At 36.8% G+C, this 20,785-nt stretch overlaps 1 long non-coding RNA gene across 1 annotated transcript in view; it reads right to left on the bottom strand.

The window, feature by feature from the left end:
• Positions 1–20,785, bottom strand: part of LOC134474012 (uncharacterized) — an 82,564-nt gene that overhangs the window by 44,244 nt on the left and 17,535 nt on the right. The window lies entirely within an intron of this gene.

Raw genomic sequence — 20,785 nt, 5'->3', positions numbered from 1 at the left:
CAGGACCCTTATTCCCCAAAGCCAGCCATTCAATGTAAAACTATTATTTTGAATTTGTTCCATCTTTCTGTGCAAGAGTTGATTTAAAGAATACTTACTCTATCTAATAATAAGTAGGAAGATCCCCATTCCAGAAAAAAAAGAATGTGGCATAAAGAAGCCAAAAATACTCTAAAAAGATATCCTTGCTGGGTTTTCCTCTCCTCCACATACTCTTTTGTCAGTCATATTTCTATACAGCTGTCCATGTTTTCATCAGTCTTAAGTAAAATAAAAATGAATACTTTAGGGCTGAGGGTACAACTCAGGGATAGAGTGCTGTAAGCATCTATCATGTGCAAGGTCTTGTGTCTGATGACCAGTATAAAAAAACAAAAGTTCAAAAGGTTTTCTAAAAGGATAATTTATTTTGGCATCCTAAATTAAAAGTCACAAAAAATTACTATCAGGCAAGTTTGCAGGTCTTTCCTTGTTAACTAATCTGTCGTTAAGGGGTATATGCCATGAGCAGCTGCTCTCCTGCCCTTATGCTAACTACGGTATCTAATTTTAAGTGCCTGTCATGTGCCTCCCAATCACTACCCTCTGCTCCCCTCGCCCTCCCTATGGACAGGGATCCTGACCATCTAGTGGTCACTCTCCTCCACTCCAACAGGAGTGCAGCCAGACTGTCAGGATGGTGGGTGCCTCTCCCGTGGCTCCACCACTTCAGATGCTATAGCCCCCTTTTTGAAGAAGGAGGTGCACCCTGATGTGGCTAAGATGAAGGAGGAAGAGACCTGGGCCTCTTATTAACTACCCTAGTGTAGGTTTCCTGGTTCAGCCCTGCGCCTGGATGACACAGCCCTACATCTGCCGTACAAGCAGCAGTATCCAGCCATTGTTCAGGATTTGGTATAGAGGGCTCCCCTAAGAGAACTGACTCCCCTGTGCTGCAGTACAGGTCCTGCTAAAGTAAAGAGTTGCTCTGGTGTTCCCAGAAACCTACTTAGGATTTATTTCTCAGGTACTATAGGCTCTAAATGTCTGTAAATCTACTTGAGATTTTTATCCTGGTAGTGTAAACAGAGTGATCCTCTCAAAATAAAGAACCATCAATAGTAAGAGTTATATAGCATCAATCTGGAAATGGAAGGCAGCAGGCAGCAGTGACCAGCAGCTGTCCATGCTAACTCTGGGCATTTAGCATTATCTAGTATCATCTGATGACATCAGGACTGGTAGCAGAACTATACTTTGCCAAATCACTATTTCCATCAAAGTCCAGCAAAGGGTCCGTGAGGTGACTGGCAATGTGGGGAGGGGCTGTCTCCAGCCATGTTCAAACAGCTATGAAAGTGGCCGTGAGCTGAGTAATAATGGCCTCCTGATTCATTTAAGTGGTTCTGCCATATGGATTTTCCTTCTCGATAAAACTAAGAAAAAAGTTGAGTCAGTGAGGAACATTGCTATCTAATTGGGACATATAAGAGAGAAACCAATTCTAGTATCAACTGTGAATTACTCTCTGTATTGAAGTATTATCCCTGTTAATTTATAAGCATTGTTAATTTATAGCTCTGTTAGTTTATAACATTGACTAGTAATCAACAAACTGCAATTTAAGAGTAAAATGAAATGTCATTTCAATATATTATAGCAGCAAAAAATAAACACAAGTTGGAAAATACCAAGTGTAAGATAGGATGAGAAACAGAGAAAATCATTATTTATTAGATGCAAAAATAAAAAGAACAAAAATGTTTATGATAGTATTGTTTATACTAGAAAAATCTGAAACAATTATACTGTTCTAAGGGGAATAGTTTAAATGTAACATAATCATATAAAGGAGTTTTCCAATGATGAAATTAAATGAAATAAGGTTGCTTAAACGAGAGACATGATTCTCACAAAGATAACACTGAGTAAAAAAGCAAGCTGAAAAAAATTCACATATTGTTATCAGATTCTGGAATGCTGGAAACTTTTTCTAGAGATTCTTTTTCAAAACTTCTTGCCCTCAAATAATTGGACCAAAAAAAGGTAGCAAGGTTTTATAATTATTAAAGATAGGAAAAGACAAAAAATGCTCTGCAGAGCAAGTGTGGGCCAATTCACTCTACAAAGTCAGAGCAGAACTCTATGAAAGAGAGAATGGCAGCCGTGTTTTGAATCCGGTACTTCTCAGACAGACATCAGATAGTGCAACATAGGTTGCACTATCAAATACCTGCTTAAGTTCTCTGAGAAGAACTGAAGACAGCACATTCTGGTGAAGAGTTTTGGGAACTGTTTTTCCATACATGAGTCCTGGGATCTCTGTGACTCACATGTCATACCCACTTGTCCAGCCAGTTTGCTACACCCTAATCTCTTTACTCATTGTGATATACTTTTATGGTACTAGATAAAAGTATAAAGTATACATATGTAACAAAAGTATAATGAAGTGTGAAAAAGATAATTCTTCAATAAATTCTAAAAATTAGTTATTTTGGAGCAGGTATGGATAAGGATAAAGCCATGGAGAGGAACAAAGAAGGCATTAACAGTGGAGTAGATAAGGGTAAACAATATCATGTCTTTGGCATATTTTAACTATTTTGTATTATATTTATAAATCTTCAGTATGAAGTCACATTTCCATCTTTGCAGTGCAGTAAAGGAGAGAGAGGCTGTCATACAGTGAAGGTAAACTCAAAGTTTGAAAATAAAAAAACAGCTATGACAAAAATAAGACATTTCATGAAGATAACAATCATAGAATGTAGACAAGACAAAGAGACAAAATTAGAAAAAACTGAATGATTTTTGGACCTAGATAAAGCAGAGTCTTTATTAACTAAAAATCATTCAAGTTATATATATTCCCAGAACTACTAAGGCAGCAAGAACCAATATCCTAAAATATAAAAGCTCACTAAAGATAAGCCTGACATTTAACTTCACTTTTTCTTTGTGACATAGAACATTTAGAAAGTAACAACTGAGAGACTAGACTTTTGGAAACTTCAAGGCTCTAGGAATGAGAAAGTTGATGTGCCGTGTGAATAGAGCTGAAAAATGCCCCCAGCGCTTTGACTGTGACCCTTAAAGGAATTTTAATCAGCCAAATGTACCTTGCCTCCTGGAACATGTTGGAATGGTAACCTGTGCCCTTGTACAAAAACCAATAAAAACAAAATACAAGGAGACTATCTTCAGATAAGTCACTAAGGAATAAAAATAATTTATTACCTTCAAAGTAACAACAGGACTAACAACTCCTCAGCTGAATAATGGAAGTCAAAAAGCAATGACTTCTAAGTGTTATGGCGAAAATATTGCTGATCAAGAAGTCTATACTCTTTTGGGAATATCCTTCAAAAATGTAGGTAAAATAATTCATAGAAGAAAAAATAATAGAGTATCCTGAAGATCCACACTAGAGAAGGCAACATTAAAATACTAGGAAGCCTGGATTCAAAAGAGTTGAATAGAGGAGGAGTGTTTTTGGAGCTACTCAGAGAAAATCAACTAAAAGTACAGGTTAAGTGTGAGAAAGGGAGGGACTAAAGGCTAAAACAAATCTGAAATGAGACTTGGAGATCAAACAAACATAAGTATAGGACTTCATAAAGTGTTTATCCAGCCCACAGAGGCTGCCTGTGTATCTCCTGCCTGTATGCAGAGCAGCTCTGCCATTGTGGAAATTTTTCAAAAACAAATTAATGAGCTGAAATAGTACAGCTGAGTCAAACCACTCAAGGATAGATTTGGTATCTAAGGCTCCTCACCAACTTTGCCTTTCTCCAAACAGAGGTATGCTGCAGGCTCATTGCAAACTTTGCCAGCACACAAGGAAGAGTGAAAAGAAACCCGCCCCCTCCCCAGAAAAAATCTGCAGCTGATTTTTGTTTTTATTTTTAGCATGCACCACAGTGGTACTGGAACTCTAGTGATAACAAGGTTAGGCACTGCAGTGGCAATGGTGAGGGCTGTTCCTACCATCCAACCTTCTCTGCCTCATTTCTGTTGAGGTCTTTTTCTGTCATTAGTTGTCAGTTGGCCTTCTTCATTTTGCTTTCTGCTCCATTCATTGTGGCCTTTCATGCCACTGTTTCTGGAATCTTGGTATTTTCTTTTTTAGAATGTCCTGCAGTATTCTCTGTAGAGTTGAATTGGTGGTTGCAAATTCCCCTAGTTCCTCTTTATCCTGGAAGCACCTTGTTTTTCTACCAATTGCTAGGGACAGTTGTGCAGGATATATCAATCTTGGCTGGAGGTTATTATCTTTCAAAGCTTGAATTATTTCCCCCCACACTCTTCATGATTTGATGATTTGTGCCAAGAAGTCTGCTGTAATTCTGATGAGTGTTCCCTTGTAAGTGATCTGTTTCTTGTCTCTGGTGGCTTTTAATATTCTGCTCTTATATTGGATTTCTGGAATTTTGATTATTATATGCCTGGGTGTAGTTCTGTTTGGGTTGTAGGTGGCTGGGGTCCTGTATGCCTCATATATCTTTACCTTTTGCTAAATTAGGGAAATTCTCCTGGATTATTTCTGTGAATAGCCTTTGTAGTTCATTTGTTTGTGTCCCTGCTTCTTCTTTTACATTCTTAATTCTTAATTTATAGATCCTCTTATCATCTTCTAGCCTTTGTATTATTGCTGTTTGTTTCCTTGTTATTTTTAAGAAGGTTTTCATTTCATGCTCCCACATTACAAATCTGTCCTCCAGTTCAGTTACTCTATCCTTAGTTTCTTTCAAGCTGTTATGCCAGCTTTTGATAGAGTTTTCAGTTTCCTGGTAATCTCTTTGAACCTGCTTTACATATTCTATGTTTTCTCTATTTTCTCCATCAAACAATTCTCCTCTTTTTTCTGTTCTTCCATTCCACCATCTGTTTTTCCTTGGGTGGTGCTTAGCATTTCTCTAACAATTCTACTTCTATCTTGCTTTACTTCATTAAATACTTCACTTTTGAACTCGTCTATGAGGCTCCGGAGATATTGCTTTATCTATTGGTGCTGTGTCTGATATTGCATGTTTTCTGTCCTCATTCTCCTTTGCATTTAACTTTCCTGGATCAGTGTTCTCAGGATTGGGGGCCGAGGACCCTTTCTTGTTGCGTTCTCTTCTCATATTTTTTGTTCCTTCCATACAGGCATATATAGAAGGCCCAGTTTCTTTCTTTGTCGGTTACAGTTTGTTTGAATCATGCCAGCTAGGTATTCCCGCCCACTGCAGTGTACTAGGGAGACACAGACCTGGGCAGCCTCTGCTGGGTCCATCCCTCCAGGTCAACATACTGAAGGCTTCACTGCTAAGGTGCCCAGCCAGGTGCTGGAACCTGGTTTGGGCTAGCCTACTGGGTCTTAGTCCGCAGTGGGGTGATCACCTTTTGTCCTTCAATCGTGCTTCTATCATATTTCTCTTCAGTTACTGCTCTGTTTTGTCCCCATCCTGCTTAATGTTCCCCCTCTCAGGGTAAAATCACTCTACCAAGGTGAAACACACTGCATAAAAGTTCCTGATTTATGTTGGATTTTGTTATGTAACTATAGATCTTGCTCATATGGTTAGAGGTACCAAATTAACAGTTACCATACTTTGTTAGCTTCTAGGCTGTGCTTGATGTTACTGTTATTGCTAATTGATTATTTTAAGTCAGGGATTCCATATTTGATATAATCATTGTTCACCCTTATATGACAACAATGTGATTGTCTGGAGTCATTATCATTACCATAGCCCACTCCTAAAGGAATTGGTAGCTGAGCCAAATAGAAAGAAATTTCTTGTCCCCACTAAATTAGGAAGGTGGGCTCTTGGGACAAACACAAAGACCAAGAGCTACCTATACCTAGAAGGCAACTCTGAGGAATAAATATTTCCTCTGGAAGCCTCAGTACTAGTAATAAAGCTACCTAACATAAGGAACTTTGAAGCATTGACAGAGAAAACAAATTAAAATTGAAAAATAGAAAATAACAAGAAGCAAAATGCAACCCCAGACCTCCAGACCAACCAGGACAAATGCAGGGAACAACAAGATAGAGAAAATCAGAAGCTGTCCACCTGAATTTCCTGAAAATATAACAACACAAGTAAAAAAAAAAAAAGATAATGAGGCTATAGAGAAAATAAAATCAGTCAGGTAAAAATCTAATCTGTCAGGTAAAAAAAAGAGGTAAAAATGTAATCTGTCAGGTAAAAAAATGATATCCTTGCTCAGTGAATGTGCAGTATACTAGTTTAAAAAAAGTAGAGGAGCTTAGGAAAATGATGAAAAGCATAAATGCCCAACAAAGAAAGTAACTGACTCCATAAAATAGATTCAACCACATATTCAGGAAATTTAAAATTCTGTTGAAAGTTTTCAAAACCAAGTGAATGAAAATGAAGACAGAATACTAGACCTAGAACACAAGAATGTAATTAGTGATCATGCAAAGAAGGATCTCTTAAAAATAACAAAGAAGGGCCAGGGATACGGCTCAGTGGCACAAGTGCCTGCCTGATAAGTGTGAGGTTGTGAGTTCGATCCCCCAGTACAGAAGAAAGAAAGAAAGAGAGAAAGAAAGAAAGAAAGAAAGAAAGAAAGAAAGAAAGTGGGGGGGGCATCCCAAAGGGCAGACTAGCTGGAGAAGAGTGAGTCCATGCTCTGTGCTCCTCCACTACATCCCAGAAGGTGGACCAGCTGGAAGACAGTGAGTTTGTGATCCAGTCCTTGTCAATTGCATTCCATTTCAGCTGGCCAGCTGGAAGAATGTAAGAGCAACAGGAACCCCAAGACCCAGGACAGCAGTCCAGCACACCAACACACACACACACACACACACACACACACACACACACACACACACCTGGAGGGTGAAGTCAGTGAACCCAGTAATGTGTAAACATCTGAAGTAGCAGCAAGGAGACAGCAGTTGGACTCTGGAGAACTTCACCAACAGAAGACCAGTTGCAGCTTCCACATTCAGAAGCCAAGGTCAGGTCCATACCCAGCACATCTCTAGGATGCAACACAGAACTGTAAACACCAGAAGAAGAAACTAAACATAGACACTCCTGTAAGCCCACCAGCTACCATCAGGTACTGACAGACAGCACTAGTAGAGAGAACCAGCCAGCCAAGATCCTGCATGCCTGCTGCCATAAGGGGAACCTCAGTGTAGCTCCATATGTTTGGAAAATCCAGCCCTACAACCCCACACCTCCTTAGCAACCTAGGATAGGATAAACTCAGGTGCCTGAACCATTCCCCTACACTGTGGACAGGCAGCAAATGTGAGAAACACTTGGTACCCCACCACCAGCTTGTCCAGAGGAACCAAGAAAAATGTCAAGATGAAGGAGTACAAGGGCCACCTCAAACCCCTAGCCCATAAAGAATGAGTCTAGGAGACATAGAAGAAATTGAAAATAGCACACCTGAAATTTCTCAAAGTATACCAAGCAAAGTAAAGAAACAACTTGATGAACTTGTAAAAGTAATCATATCAGAAATAATATATCAAGTAAAAGAATAAACAATGAAAGAAATGTTGAGCATATCTAAAGAAGATATAGACAAAAAACAGGAGCATAGGAAAATAAGGGAATGCTTGAGTCAACAATACAGGAAAGAATTACAGTGCATGAAACAGATTCTAAGAAATAACCAGGAAATTTAAAACTCCATTGAAAGTTGGAAAAACTGCTCAAAAGAAACCTAAAAGAGACTTTTAGACCTTGAAGACAAGTTTGTAGCTAGCGATCATGAAAGGAAAGATCTTTTAAAAATAACAAAGAAACATGAAATAAAAATTTAATGGCTTCAAGATAACACAAAAAATAATTTAAGACTGATAAGGGTCAGCAAAAAAGCAGAGTCAACACAAAAAAATACTAAAGAAATAATAGCAGAACACTTTCCAAGCATGGAAAAGGTCCTGACATACAGATAAGTGAGGCATATAGAACTCCAAATAGCCATAACCATAATAAATCTACATCCAGACATATAATGTCAGCAATTTAGCACAAGAATAGAATATTTAAGACTGTTAGAGAAAAGAAACAGGAAAACCACCAGAATCATGACAGACTTCTCAATATAAACCATCAAGTCTAGAAGAGCCTAGAATAAAGTGTTTCAAGTCCTGAAAGACAACAACTTGTAATCTAGATTGATATATCCTGCAAAACTAGCTTTCAAAAGTAATTAAAAGGTTTTCAAAAATGGCAGCTTGCTAGGGGATTGGGTGGAGAGTCTCTCTGGAGAAATCATATTAGATGCTAGAATATGACAACATGGAGAGGGCCAGATGAATGGATAATGATTCTTATTAACCAAGACAGTGTGGCTGGAGGATTTACAGTTGTGCTGAGACTGCAAAGGCTGATAACGGGAGGCTGCAAATCCCATGCCTTTAATGCGGCAAACTGACCAGTGGACCCAACAGAAAAAGATGTGTTGGCTTTTGGTGACTGCTGGAAATTGAGACCTGGGACCCCGCAAAGCAGCCAGGACTGCCCCACTGCACCAGAGGAGATTGTGAAAAGCTCTGGAGCTCCAAAGCCGAATGCTGTGCAGTTTTCTGACCATTCCACACTGTGCCAGGAGCTCAGTGAAGGCAAGTGGCGTAGTGTGCAGTAGACTCAAGAGGAAGACCTGCACCAAGCCCTGGTGAGTACTAGGAACTGGGTCCCATGGCTGCTGTGGTTGGCTAGAGAACATCTTGGAATTGGGTACAGCCCACCAACATGGCAACATCAATAACACAGAGAGTCTGGCGGAAGACATCTTAGAGTTGGGCAGAACCTGCGGCTCGTGACATCACCAAGTCGCCCCTGGCATAGAGAGATCTGGTGGAGGACATCTTGAAATTGGGCAGACCCACTGTCCTGGTGCTCCTAGCACAGAGAAGTCTGGAAGAGAACAGCTGGGATTTGGGCAGAACCCTGTGCCACGGTGACATTAGTCAGCTGCTTCTGGCACAGAGAGAACTGGCAGGATCTGCTGGGGCTGAACCAAGCCTCTGCTTGGGGCCCAATAAGCAGATACAAAATAGTCGCAACTCTGTGACATCCAGAAAGTACAGCCTAATTTATGGATTGACTGGCACAGAGGCTGGAGGCTAGCCTGCACCGTCCCTGCATCCCTGCCTACCCCAGGTAACAGAAAATTGGGGAAGACAGCAAAAACTCAAGTCAGCATGCTTCTGAAAGACCCTAAGCAATACGGAGAGGGCCAGAGATCCCCAGGACACTCGAGTCTGAAGGAAACCAGAAACATGACAAGAGATAAAAATTTTAAAAAAATCTCCAGCTGCCCAACATGAGAAAATAAGCCCAGAAGAAGTAAACACTGAAGAGAACAAGCACAGTAACCATCCAATACTGGACACAGCATCAGCCAAAATTAAAAAATACCTTCATGATCTCATAGATGAATTTAAAGCTGTACTCATGATCCAAGTGAGGCAAGATATAAAGAGATTAATTAAAGAAATGACAAGCCCCACCCAAGAGAACACAGATGGAAGAACTGAGGAAATCAGAAAAGAAAGAGAAACTTCTGAAAAAGAATTTAAACATAACTTAGAATACATGAAACAGATCCAAAGAGATTACCAGGAAACTAAAAACTCCATTGAATACTGGCAAAATGCCCTGACAGAAACTAAAGCCAGCCTTCTGAAACTTGAAGAGAGATTTATGACATATGATTGTGAAAGAAAAAACCTCTTAAAAATAACAAGGAACCAGAAAGAAACAATTCAAAGGCTAGAAGATGACAAAAGGATACATAACTTAAGAATAAAGAATGTGAGTGAGGAAGCAGGAGCAACCAAAAATGAAATACAAAGAATATTCACAGATATATTAAACAAAATTTCCCATGTATAGCAAAAAGAAATGATATCCAGATAAAAGAGGCATACAGAATACCAGCTACCTACAAACAAAACAGATCTATGCCTAGACATATAATAAGATTCCAGAAATCCACCAAAAGAACAGAATATTAAAAGCACCTAGAGAAAAGAAGCAGATTACCTACAACGGGAAAATTATCAAAATAACAACAGACTTATCAACACAAACTCTTAAGTCAAGAAGGGAATGGGGAGAAATATTCCAAGTCCTGAAAGAAAATAATATGCAACCAAGACTCATATACCCATCAAAACTCTCTCTCAAAATTAATGGAGAAATAAGATGCTTCCAAGACAAGGAGGAACTGTGGGAGTTACTGGCCACCAATCCAACCCTACAGAGAGTGCTGAAGGACATTCCAGAGAAAGAGAGGAAGGGATACCAGGAGTCCAGCAACAGTGGCAAAGAGGCCTCAATGAATGGGGCAGACTGTGGAATGAGGGAATAAGGTGGACAAATTATAGCAGAAAAGTATCAGGATTTAAAAGACACAGTATTCTTATCACCATATTTAGTTTGAATTTAATTTGTTCTGGTCTGTCCACTCACGTCAGATTTGAGGGCACAGACATCTGACCCAAAAAATAGCAGGTTATACCATGGTAACTATTCTTACTTTCCTATTAACTTAAACTGAAATCCTGTATTACTTACATTGTCTTACTATGACTGATCTTAACTGAATCCGATTCATAAGACCACGGATTTGCCTTGGCTGATTTTATTTGAATCTGGTATGCTTGTTAGTATCAACCCTAAAAGTAGAGGCAACTACTCTGAAGATGACAAGATGTAAATGATATCCATACTGGTATTATTATTAACAGCTCTCAAATCCTACAATGCTTTCAAAGTTCTGTTTTTATAAAAATAGGTAGTACTATGTTTAACTATATTAAACCGATGATGTGGACAAATCTATTGAAAATAACAAGAGAAAACATAGTAACTATGGAAGATCACCTATATTGTGGTCTTATATGTCTTATCCATTGCATGTTTTTCTAGAAATTTGTTTTGCTGTCTTGTTATGATTTGTTTTTCCCTATAATACAGAGAGGATAGATATATATGTAGAAATTCACACATGAGATTTTTTTAAAAAATTATTTACAGGAACAGATTATATAATGCAAGATGTAATGAACAGATACTCTGAAGAAGAGACACTAAGAAACCCAATGCTAATTTTGTAGCATTATGATATAAATTCTAGCAATACTATTATTCACTGATCAGAATGATATTAGTCTAGTCTCTTAAGTTCAATTTCAGCATATGTAGAGATGGGGATGGCTACCACGAAGAGAATGAGAGATGCGATGGTAGTTATTATTGTCTTCCCCAATGTTAGATCTTGAAGACCTAAAAAGCCTTCATCATCCTGTAATGATTTGATTAGTTCTATAATATGCAATATGTATATAATGTGGGTGAAGATGGGGACAACTATTTGTAAGAAACTAGAGACAGACAGACAGTGAAGATCTCCAGTGGACTTGCTTTGAAATCTGTATTTCTTTAAATTGTTTTTTTAAACTGTTTTGTTCTGTTTTGATATGTTTAATCTTACCCTCTTTGAGATGTAAAACAAGTGTGTAGGACTGATAACCATATTACTGTGTTTTTGTTCGATCATTGAGCAGAACTGTTTGCAGTGTCACTTTTTGAATGTCATTCTAAATACTTTAATCTTGTAACCTGAACAGCTATTTCTAAGATGACAATATGTAACCTATCAACTAGTAATTTCTTACCATTTATTTTTCTGTAATTTTGTATTATTTCTACCCTTTTTTATCTCCATGTACTTTTTTGTTTCCTTTTCTTTAAATAAAAAAAATTTAAAAAGTAATAAAAAATAAGATACTTTCATGATAAAGAACAACTGAAGAAATTCATAACCTTCAATCAGTTCTATGAAATATTGTGAAGTATATTTTAGAAAGAGATAAAAAAATCACAATTTCAAGACCAACAATAGAGAGATGCCACCAAACAAGGCAAGCAATTAAACAGAAGAAAGACAAGGAAGCAACATCAGGAAAATAACACGACATGTACAAACCAATGCGTATCAGTTACAACCATCACTGTAAATGGTTATCAATTTACAAATCAAATGAAACAGCCTGGCAGAATGGCAGATCTGACAATTTGCTGAACACAGGAAACATATTTAACTCAAAAATAAATTCATAGACTAAAAATAAAAGGACGGAAAAAATGTCAGGAACTCAGATAAAACCAGGGGTGGTTATTTTATTTGCAGACAAAGTGAACTTCAAGCCAAGACTGATCAAAAGAGACAAAAGGGTCACAACATACTTGTTAAAGGAAACTCTAGCGAGAACAGATAACAGTCACAAATGTATATGCACCAAATACCAACATCCTAATAAAACAAATACTAACAGGCATAAAAAATCAAATAAGCACTAACATAATTGTAGTGGGAGAAAACAATACTCTACTGTTACAAATAAACAGATCAACTAGATAAAAAATCAACAAAGAAATTTAAGTCTAAACCAAACCTGTAAGCAAATAGAATTAGTAAATGTCTACAAAGTATTCCACCCCACAACAGCAGAATATACATTTTCCTCAGCTAGGCATGGGACATTCTGCAAAATAACCACATACTAGCTCATAAAACATGCTTAAGTAAATGCTAAACATCTTAAATCATCCTATGCATATTATCTGACCATGGTGCAATGAAATTGAATATTAATGGCAAAAGAAATCACAAAACCTACATAACCACATGGAAATTAAATAACACCCTCCTGAACAACCATTGGATTACAGATGAAATTAAAGAATAATAATGCTGATAAAACATACTAAAATGTATGGGATGTACTGAAACCAGTTTTATAAGGGAAATTTATAGCAATGAACTCTCACATCAGGAAAACAGAGAAAGCTCAAATAAACAATCTAATGTTGAACTTCAAACTTTTAGAATAAGAAGAACAGGTCAAGACCAAAGCTCATATGAGGGAAGAAATTATAAATTTTAGAGCAAAAATTAATGTAGTTGAGATTAAGAAAACAATACAAAGAATCAATGAATTGAACAGTTAGTTCTTTGAAAGACTAAATAAAATTGATGTCATTAGCCAACTTTATAAAAAAAGGAAAGAAAAGACTCAAATACATGTTAGTAATGAAAAGGATAAATCTCAGGGATCTTGCAGAATTCTAGAAGATAGTCAATACCTATTTTTGAGAAACTTTATTCTAACAAGATGGAAAAAAACAGAAGAAATGAACAGATAGCTAGTTACTTAAAAATTACCAAAGTTGAATCAAAAAGGTATAAAAATTCTAAATAACACAATATCAGTCAATGAAATTAGGGGTGTAATTAAAACCTATCACAAAGAGAATCCCAGGTCCTGAGGGATTCACTGCTCAATTTTGTAAGAAATTTGCAGACAATCTAATGCCATTACTCCTCAAACACTTTAATGAAATTGAAAGGGAAGCAACATCACCAAACCCATTCCTAAAAGTGTTACGCTGATACCAAAACCAGAGAAGGATCCAACCAAAAAACAGAACTATAAGGCCAATCTCCACAATGAGCATAGATGCAAGAACCCTCAATAAGATACTGTCAAACAGAAATAAAACAAATTATCGGGAATATTACACACCATAACTAAGTAGAATTCATTCTAGGTATGCAGGGAGGGTTCAACACACACAGATTAATAAGTGTAATACACTATGTCAACAGAGTCAAGGACAAAAATCACATGAACAGTAAACACAGAAAAGCATTTGACACAGTCCATTATCCATTGATTATAAAAGAAAAATCTCACTGAAAATTTGAAGATGTTCTTTATTTCAATCTGATAAAAGCCATTTATGACAAACCAATAGCCAACATCATATAACTAGTCAAAAACTGAAACTTTCACTCTAAAATAAAAAACAACGCAAGGATTTCCACTATCACCACTCCTATTTAATATAGTTCTGAGAACATTAGCCAGAGAAACTAGGTAAGAGAAAGAAATAAAAGGATTAACATAGGGTAGAAGTAAGTTACATTATCATTATTTGCAGATGACATGCCTCTACATAGAAGACCCCAAAAACTCAACAAAAGATTTCTAGATCTAATAGCCAAATTCAGTCATGTAACTGGATATGAAGTCAACACTCAAAATTAGTAGCATTCCTGCACACAAGTAACAAACTTACTGAGAGAGAAATTAAGGAAACCATGCCTTTCACAATAGCACTCAAAAAATGAAATATTTGCGAATCACTCTAACAAAGGAAGCAAAATATCTTTGCATTAAAAATCATAGCACTCTGAGAATGGAGCTCAACAATGATCCCATTAAATAGAAAGATATCCCTTGTTCTTGGGTAGAAAGAACCAACATAGTAAAGGTTGTCATAGTATCAAAGTTGTTGCACAGATTTAATGCAATCCAAATCAAAATATCAATAACATACCTCATAGAGAGAATATTACTGCACTTCATTTGGAACCTAGAATAGCAAAAACAATTCTGGGCAACAAAGGCTAGGCAGGTGACACCAAATTCCTTGATTTGAACTATACTCTAGAGCTGCTACAATGAGATTGGCAAAAAGAAAAGAAAAAACAGACCTGAGGATAAATTGGATTGATTAGAAGATGCAGAACCAATGTGAAACACATTCATCCATCTTATCTTCAACAATGGAGTCAAACACTCTAATTGGAAGAAACATAGCCTCTTTAATAAATGGTGCTGGAAAAACTGATTCCAAAGTGATAAAGATTAAAACTTCACCCATGTCTTTCACCATGCACTGAACTAATATTGAAATGGATCAAAGATCTAAATATTAAAGCAGAAACACTAACTCTGCTGGAAGAGAGATTAGGTGGAACTCTTGAAGATACAGGAGTAGGCAAAAATTTTATGACCAAACTCTTAATTCACATGAAATATTATCAACAACTGGGATCTCATTTTATTAAAAGCTTCTGCCCAGCAAAAGAAATCATTTACAGAGTAAAGAGACCACTTACAACCTGAGAAAAAGTTTTGCTGCTGTTCTTAAGAGACTGATATCTAGAATATACAAATGACTAAAAAGAATCAACCACTTCAAATTTAGAGACCCAATCCAAAAATGGGCATATGAGATGAATACAACTTCTCAGATGAAGAAATAGAAATGGCAAATAAATGTATTAGAAAATTTTCAATACCACTGGTGATTCAAGAGATGCAAATTAAAACAACGTTGAAATTCAATCTCACTCCAGAAAAAGTGGCAATTATCAAGAAATGAACTAAGAACAAATACCAATAGGTCTGTGGTGAAAATGTAATCACTGTGGGAATCAGTGTGGAGATTCCCCAAAAAACTAGGACTAGAGGTTCCATTTGATCCAGCTATTCCCCCTTTGGTATTTTCCTGAAAGAATTAAAAGCATCATACTACAGTAATATATACAGCACACACCCATGTTCACAGCAGCACAGTTCGTAATAGCTAAATCTTGGAAACATCCCAAATCTCTCTCTACCAATGAATGGATTAAAAAAGATATGGTATTGTTATACAATGAAGTACTACTAAGCCACAGAGAATGATAAACTTGAAATACTTTTAGGTAAATGAATCAACTAGATAGCATACTGTTAAGTGAAAAAATTGGACACACATATGTAAATATCGCATTGTTTCTCTGATGGAAAAAAACTGAAAATGTAAATAAGGACCAAAATGTATAGTAGATATTATGAAAAAGAAGGAAAATGTTCAAAGGAAAGGGTGCAAAGTTGGGGGAGGAGAAAGGAAGGGAAAGAAAAAAGTGAGAAAAGAAAGATAAAATGGAAACAATACATTTGTAAATAAGAGGGAGAAGAGAGGTAGAAGGGAGGAAAGGAGAATGGAAAAAACAGGCAAGATATATCATGTACAGGTACAAATTCCACATGATGAATGGGATTATTATGTATATCTAAACTGTACCAATAAATTTAATTAATGATAAAAATATTAAGGAATGAAAATGTAAGTTGTGTGTAAACCTCAATGAATATTCATTGTATTAAGAAATAGCCAAATTGTCTTGTGAAGTGTTAAACGCAAAAATAATGAAATACACAGGACAATAGTACTACAAAAGATGCATAGGTTATAAGTAAATTTAAAATGGTGAGAACACCTTTCATTGTCTTTGAAGTTGTGAAAATACATTTCATATTTTAAAGAGGCAAAGATATATATGTGTAATTTAATCTCTTTTTATATCCCTAAAGTGGTAAACAACAGACTAGTGATAAAGAGGGAATGAAAAGACTTCATTAACCCAAAAGTAGGCACAAAAGAACACAGAACATGTGAGAAAAATCGGATATAAGTGGCCAAATGGAGGAAGATTAAATATTTCAATTAAAGACAAAACTTTTCAGACTGCATTTTTTTTTCAAAAAACAGCTGTGAAATTCTGCAAATGACCAAATTTGAGGAAATGGCAAAATTTGTGGATGAAGTTTAGGAAGCTGTCTGGCTTTGAAAGGATATAAACATAAATACACCTGAAAGGACTTTGAACTTTTTTCTGTAAGTTAGAATTGATATTGCTGTTTCCAATCTCTGCACTGCAAGGTGAAGAGTTGAAGTGTGAAGGAAGAACTAGCCTAGATAGTCTCTGGACTCACTTAGTTAATTATCTTAATTAATGTCTTTTGACACACACTTCTCGGAATACCTGCTACCTCACTCTGCGTTTGACACGGTGATTAAAGGCACATCCTGTGGAGTTAGATGGCCTGGATCCAAAGCCCTCTTTACTGTGTGACTGTAACACCTTATTTAACCCTTCCGTGTAGCAGTGTTTTTATTTAAGAGCTGTGATTAACAAAATTTAATCTCTTGGAGGATTTCACTAACAATCAAGCAAAGCTTAGAAAATCTCTGGGAAACGACAGCTACTACACACAGGGCAGGTATTTGGAGTGTCTCACTCACTCCTCTGGTTAGGTTGCCTCCCATCTCTACCTAAGGGTTCTCTCACCTGTTTTGAGCAATGGCTTCCACTCTGGGTTTTCAAAATAACCCCACGCAACTTTGCATTTTTAGAAAATTTCATTAAAATCTAACACCCAGGTAAGCAAAGAATTCACAGATATGACACCAAAAGTACAAAAAAAAATACATAATTATACTTTGTTAAAAGTAAAACTTTTGTGCGTCACAGACACAATCAAGAAAATTATTTTTTAAAAACCTGGGATGAAAGTATTCGCAAGTTATGCATCTGATAAAGAACTTCATTTGAAATATTTTTTAAAAATCTTAATACTAGTAAGACAAAATGGGCAAAAGATCAGAGTAGACATTTTTCCAAAAGAAAGTATAAATTGACCAAGTGTATTAAAAGATGTCAATACCAATAGCCCTTAGGAAAATGTAATTTAAAACTACAGTGAAATTTCAGTTTATATTAACTAGGATGGCTATACCCAAAAAAGATGCACACTATCAAGTGTTGGAGAGAATGTGGGGAGACTGGAACCCTCACATACCATAGTGAGGCTATGAAATACTACAGCGGTCTGAAAAACAGTTTGGCAGCCCTTCAAATTGCTAAATACAGAGTTACCATATGACAGAGCCACACCATGCCTAAATATATACCCAAAAGAAATGAAAATATGTCTCCACAAAAACTCAAATGTCTGCCAATTTATATAAGCAAAAAATGGTCTTCATACAATGGAATACTGTCAACAAGAAAATGAAATGAATTACTGATGCATACTTTAATATGAGTGAACTTTTGTGATATTACACTAAGTAAAAGAAGTCTGTCTCTCTCTTCCTTCCACTCCCCTTCCCACCCCCTCTCCTTCCCTGTCCATCCCCTCCCCTCTCTCCCTTGTCCTTTCTCATACACACATAGTGTGATTCAACTTATATGAACTATCAAGAATAGGCAAATGTATAGATAATGAAATTAAATTAGCACTTGGTTAGAGCTAGGGGTCAAAGGACATGTGGAAGGAAATGGAGGGTGATTGCAAACAAACACAGGAGCTCTTTGAAAGGTTATGAAAATGCTCTAAAATTATGGTGATAATCATACAACCTTGTGAATATACAAAAACCATTAAATTGTACACTTCAAATATTTGGATTGTACAGTGTAGGAATTATACTACAACAAAATTTTTGTTTTAAAAATCTAGCCCAGGGAATATTTCCCTCTTACATGCTGTAGCAAGCTGACTGCTTTTGTGTAAGTTTCTTCTTCAATGAGATGTTAAAAGACGAAGTAAAGGTGCTTTTGCAGTTCCCTCTCAGGTCCAGAAGCTCCAGGGGAATCATTATAAAGGGAACAGCCCCAGAAAATATAGAACACACAGCTGGAGATAGTGACAAGACTGCATGCATCACACAGGAAACACAGATGAGCTCATCTGAACACAGTCTGGAGTCAAGGGACACAAAGCCTAGCTTGGCTTGTGGTTTACCTAAGTTCTAAAGCAACCTAATGAGAGAATGTGTCCTCCTGGCACTCAGCTCTTCGGAAAGTGTGGCTTGGTTTTCAGAAGTTTTCTGTTGAAATCTGTGAGTGATAGATTTAAATGAAGGAAGAAGAGATAACAGGCTTGATATGTACATGGTTCTCATAGGAGTATCCACAAGGAAGGGAACTTGAACTCTTCCAGAAATGCTTTGATTCCAGGACCCCTCACCCTGCATATGGATGACCAGCCAACAGCCCCACTTTCCTTCAATAACCAAGGTAATTGTGCATCCAATCCAAAGTCCCCACGGCTTCTTTGCACCTATTTTACAACTTTAAATGATGATAGGCTGTCTGATATCAGATGCTAGACTCTTGTGTTACATAGCAACAACTTACTCTCCTATCACATGCCACCTGAATCGCGGCATTATTCTTTAATAAGTGGTCATCTAACCTCTGCTTCAAAGCTAACAGTGAGAAGAATTCACAAGTCCTAAATAAATTTTTGAATCTACCCAAAACAAACTTCCCTGACCTTTTCCATCTAGAGACTCCTTGAAAGCAATCACTATGGAATTTCAACACATATCCTCTAGGTTAAACACTGAAAGTCTCTTCAGTGGCTTCTGATGTGACAAAGTTTTTAAAAGCTTATTACCATCCTGGTTGGTCTTAATCTCTCTAGTAATATGGTATGATAATTCTGCCAATCCTGTTTCCATACCTATAAAAAGAACTGGGTGGTAACGCCTATGTTGCTAAACTAGTAAAATGAATTATTGTATATACAATGCATTTAACATTTAAAACACTTCATAAATACAAACTTTTAAAATATATCTGATAGTCAGGTGTGGTGGTGCACACCTGTAATCCCAGCACTTGGAGGCTGAGGTAGGAGAATCATTGTAAGTTCGAGACCAGCCTAGGCTACAAAGTGAATCTAAGGCCAACCTGAACTGCATAGCAAGACCCTGTCTCAAAAGACAAAAATAATAAATAAATAAATAAATAAAACAAATCTGTTTCTTGAAAGGCAAACTGGCAAAACATACTAGAAACTTGCAACTCTAAATTTGGTCTAAGGCATCACTGGGAAGCTTGTTTGAAATAAAGAATCTTAGACCTGTCCGACATCCATTGAATCCCCCTAAGCATTTTAACAAGACTCCAAATGTATCCTGTGCACACTAAATTTTGAGGAGCACTATAGACTTTAAAACCCACAAACTCTTACTTGGTAACTCCTATTTTAGGTGTTTATCCCAAGAAATGAGTAAATGTAGAAGAGACATACCAAAAGTATACAGTATTTTTATAATACCAGAACCTTGAAGAAATGTAAAACTCTACTAAAGAAAACTGAACAGGTGTTTTCTGGTTCACCTGTGAGCTGATACATGCTTCTGCAAACCCAGATACATGTTTAGTGTAACACAAAAATGGCACTGATGTCTCCACATAGATTACCTCTGGTAGAGAACCAAGACATTTGTCTCTGTTATCTCCCAGGGGCTTTGATGGCTAAAAAATTTACCAGTCTGTCTAGATGTTCACTCTTCTCTGTACCTTATCACCAACACGCGATCTGTGATGTCATGGTTAATTCGAGAAGGGAGAGTGAAGACAACTGGCGAACTGTTCAAAGATTACTTCTGAAATTTGCAAACTGTCAATGAAATAACAATTCTCTTTTCTGTTTTTAACTGGGAACTGTGTTCAGCTCTTTTGTGTCTCAGTCATTCATTGCTAGCTTTGCTGCATTTATTGTGGGAACATAGAAAGCGTTTCATAGTAATCAAATTCAGTTAGGGAAATTCCCAAGAAAATATGTCCACTGAATACCTGCTCGAACATTATGAAACTATTCTTTACTTCTGCACTCCCGAGATCCTGATTTTTATTTATTTATTTATTTATTTGCTTTATTTGTCATGGCTCTCATTATCTACCATTTATTTCTTTTATTTTATTGATTGATTATCAGGCTCTCTGCCCTAGAAGTCTAGGTCCACATGGACAAAGAGTTTCCTCTCTTTTTAATTACGGTATCTACAGCACTTAGTGTCAGCATCTTGAAAATGATTGATATTTATCCAATAAATTTATGTAAAATATCTCAGTTTCCTTAGAATCACTGGTCTTGTTGGGTTAGGAAGAAGAGTTCTTCACCTTCACTATTTTGACTATATTCAAGGTAGAGGAAGTCTTTATTATCTGAGATTTAATAAAAAATTTTGTTCTATACCTATAGTCCAAAAGAGGACAGGGAATAGGAAGATCTTAGAAGTCCCAGTAATTTCATCTAAGCCAGCTGCCTGTAGGCTGGCTTACACATACGGGTGCAATAAGATACAGGTCTGGATAGAGCGAACAATCTAGG

Source organism: Cavia porcellus, unplaced genomic scaffold, assembly GCF_034190915.1.
Source record: "Cavia porcellus strain 051 isolate PalLab524CR breed Dunkin Hartley unplaced genomic scaffold, mCavPor4.1 scaffold_29, whole genome shotgun sequence".
Taxonomy (NCBI): domain Eukaryota; kingdom Metazoa; phylum Chordata; class Mammalia; order Rodentia; family Caviidae; genus Cavia; species Cavia porcellus.
Note: the sequence above shows the minus strand (reverse complement) of the source record. Positions and strands in the feature narration are given on the sequence as shown.